Here is a 3,887-nt window from a genome sequence, read left to right as displayed (position 1 = left end):
TAAGATCTGGACAGGTTTTTCTTCATACGTCATATTTGGAGTTAATTGAAGAGGTTCATAATTTAGTACATGTGACGGATTCGATATGTACTTCCGCAGCATCGAAATGTGGAACACGTTATGAACTCCAGAAAGTTTTGGTGGCAATGCCACTCTATAAGCTAGTGTCTCAATCCTCTCCAAAATCTCAAACGGACCTATAAATCTTGGACTAAGCTTGCCTTTCTTGCCAAATCGCATAACACCCTTCATAGGTGCTATTTTCACAAATACATGTTCGTCCATTGCAAACTCTAAGTCTCTACGTCTTTTGTCCGCATAACTCTTTTGTCGACTTTGTGCAGTCTTCATTCTCTCACGAATTTTGACTACAAGCTCGGCAGTCTCTTCAATCACATCCGGACCAATATCTCTTCTTTCCCCAACCTCGTCCCAATGAATAGGAGATCTACATTTCCTTCCATAGAGTGCCTCAAAAGGAGCCATCCCGATTGATGATTGGAAACTATTATTGTAGGTGAACTCCACTAGAGGTAACTTTGGTTCTCAACTGCCTTGGAAATCAATAACACATGATCGCAGTAGATCTTCCAAAATCTGTATAACTCTTTTTGACTGACCATCGGTTTGAGGATGGAACGCTGTACTAAACAATAACTTGGTCCCCATCGCTGCATGCAGATTTTTCCCAAAAGATGACGTAAATCTTGGATCTCTGTCAGAAACAATAAACACTGGAATCCCATGCAAACGAACTATCTTCCGAATATATAATTCTGCATACTGAATCATGGTGAATGTCATCTTAATAGGCAGAAAATGCGTTGATTTCGTAAGATGATCCACTATCACCCAAATGGCATTCAATCCATTAACGTTACGTTTGGTACGAGTGATTGTGGGAGGACTAAGGAAGGAATAACATATAATCCGTTGTTTGACTCGTTTTTAAGTTGACATGTGATAACTCTCAGCCCGTGATTAACCCACTGTACGGCAATGAAAATAAGAGATAGTAATCCTCACTTTTCTGTGGTATACACAATCCTTAAATGAACAGTAGTTGATATTTATGCTTCCCCTACCCAATTTACCCTTAACCTCACCAACCAAAAAAAACAAAACTCTTCTCATCTCTCTTCAGTGGCTGCCTCTTTTATTTCTTCAGGCTTCGAAACTGTTGAAGGGTGAACTACTTCTCTGTCTTCTGTAGCCGTTTTGTAAGCATCCGTTTGTGGAGGTAAATGTTGTATGCGTTTTTTTGGTTGAATAATTAGTTTTCCCGCTTCTTATTGGTGAACTAACATTGATTGCTGCTTAATTTTCGTTTCATTTGTTTTTATCTGCGACCGTATGTAAGCTTGAGCTATGCTATGGAGGTGAGGTTGGGTTAGTTGTGAATTTCTCCCAAATTTTTTGAACCACCGTTTCCGGCATTTGTTGACTTGAGTGAAAGAAAGTAATTTCCTTCCATTTCTAGACCAATCTCAAAGTAATTGCTAGTACAGAAGACTAGTTTTTTTAATAAATTTTTTTTTTTGAAAATTACAGTTCTTAACCAAATATGTGTGGAATTTTCTAAAATTGAAAATTGAAATACAATTTTTGCATTCTGTTATTTGGTTAACATTCATGTCCTTTAATCGCGTTTCCATTAAATGACATTTGTTAGTTCACAATGTTCCTGCCATTTGTTTCGTAATCACACATAAATTTCCAGTTTTTTGTTGAGTTTACTGCCAACATGGAGCACCGTAGAAAACTTCTCATCCTTCTGCTGGTCTACCATATGTTCTGTCAATCTTTTTTGATGTTATGTCTCCTAATACGAGAGCATGCACGAATGGTCGCAATTACACATCGTGTCCGTCGAAGACAAGCTGCTTCGTACAGCATGATCGGCAGAGTCAATGCTCAATTGAGCAATCTGCATAGGATTATTGAACTCGGAGATATCCAATGTGTGACTAACTTAAGGATGAATCAAAGCGCGTTTGCACGACTCTGTTATTTGTTGAAAAACGTAGGAGGGTTACCTGACTCAAGATACGTATGAGTCGAAGAGAAAGTTGCCATGTTCTTGTCTATATTGGCACATCATAAAAAGAATCGTGTTGCTGGGCATGATTACATACGTAGTGGACAGACAGTTAGTGCTCATTTTCATGATGTTCTTAAAGCGTTGCTAAAGTTACATCCACTACTCCTTGTGAAGCCGTCTCTTGTTGATGAAGATTGTAGAAATGAAACATGGAGGTTTTTTAAGGTAATACCTCATTTGGATCTTTATATTTCGAATTTTTGTTTCCTTAATATTTGGTTCCATCATATAAAGGTTATATACACATTGCTTACAGGGTTTCCTCGGCGCTTTGGATGGAACCCATATCGGTGTACATGTCCCTTGCCGAGATAAAGCAAGATACAGAAATTGAAAAGGTACTATTGCGGTGAATGTGTTGGGTGTATGTGACCGCAATATGAATTTCATCTACGCTCTGACGGGTTGGGAGGGATCCGCGGCAGATGCTCGAGTTTTACGAGATGCACTAAGCAGGGATGATTCATTGAGAGTTCCACGAGGTTTTGTCTGTATTTCTGAAGATGAGATTTCTTTATTCGTTTTTTAGCATTAGTGCCAAGTAATGAGTTGGTTTCAAAGATTTGTCAAACTCTTACTAATTTCTGTTGCCAAAACGCAGGTTGTTATTATCTATGTGATAATGGATATGCAAATGTTGAGGGTTTCTTGACTCCGTATCGCCGTGTTAGGTATCATCGTGATGCTTGGGGCAATCGTGCTTGCGGGCCACAAGATTACAAGGAGTTGTTCAATTGGAGACACTCTCAAGCTCGGAACGTAATTGAAAGAGCATTTGGTTTGTTGAAAAAAAGATGGGCCATCCTTCGAAGTCCTTCGTTTTACCCACTAAAAATTCAGAACCATATAATTTTGGCACACAATTTCATACGAACTCAAATGGATGAAGATCCAATGGACAATGTAGAAGAGTATGGTGGGAGCCCGGTTAATGACACACAAAATGCGCACATTAACAGTTTGGAGTCTTCAATTGGGTGGGATGCTTGGAGAGACGAGTGTGCAATGTCGATGTGGAACATGAACAATTAACTCGCTTGTATTTCATTTTAATTACATGCTACTGTACTTTAAATTTCAGTGTATTGTTTCTCTTATGTTCAATTTCCCTAGGCTCTCACATTATTCACTTTTGTGCATGTAATGTTTTCTTTGTATAAAATTTTTCGTTACAGCTTTGCCATGAAATGTTTGCTCCCTATTTCCGTATGTTTATACTTCGTGACACAGTATGACACAGTTGAAGGATGTTTTTTTTTGTACAGAGGAAGAGAAACAATACAATTGACTATATATGGATAGTGGAGCATCATCCGTGAGCGTTGTCGTCAGGAGCAAAAAACAAGACAAGACACGACGTAGTTGGAATGCTCGAGAAGAAGAAGTTCTAATTCAAGCACTGAAAGATGTCATAACGAAGGGATGGAAAAGTGAGAATGGATTTAAGGCTGGATATTTAAATCTGTTGGAGAATGCAATGCAGGAATCTATCCCCGGGAATAGCTTACGTGGAAATCCACATATCAATTCGAAGATCCACGTGTGGAAGAAAACATATAGTGCTTTAGTTACCTTGCTATGCAAAAGTGGTGTGGGCTGGAATGATTGTAATAACACAATCGATGTCACGGACGAGACATGGGAGGCAATCGTTAAGGTATTGTTTTGAGTGTTTAGTTAATATTCATTACAGTTGAATTCTCTTGTTTAATTCTTGGATTTTTCATAGACCGACCCAACGTTACGTTCAATGAGACACAAGCAGTGGACACATTATCATGACTAG

General features: G+C 38.7%; 1 long non-coding RNA gene across 2 annotated transcripts; it reads left to right on the top strand.

Annotated features, from left to right (window-relative positions):
• Positions 1–1,058: 1,058 nt before the first annotated feature.
• Positions 1,059–2,949, top strand: LOC142537918 (uncharacterized). Of its 2 annotated transcripts, XR_012818596.1 has the most exons (4): positions 1,059–1,240; positions 1,361–2,266; positions 2,358–2,583; positions 2,703–2,949. It is a non-coding gene; the product is annotated as an uncharacterized LOC142537918 (long non-coding RNA). The 2 variants fall into 2 exon arrangements; XR_012818595.1 differs by having other exon boundaries at positions 1,059–2,266.
• The last annotated feature ends 938 nt before the right edge of the window (positions 2,950–3,887 follow it).

Source organism: Primulina tabacum, chromosome 2 (genome assembly GCF_025594145.1).
Source record: "Primulina tabacum isolate GXHZ01 chromosome 2, ASM2559414v2, whole genome shotgun sequence".
Classification (NCBI taxonomy): domain Eukaryota; kingdom Viridiplantae; phylum Streptophyta; class Magnoliopsida; order Lamiales; family Gesneriaceae; genus Primulina; species Primulina tabacum.
The sequence above is the reverse complement of the archived record's forward strand: the minus strand, read 5'-3'. Positions and strand labels throughout refer to the sequence as shown.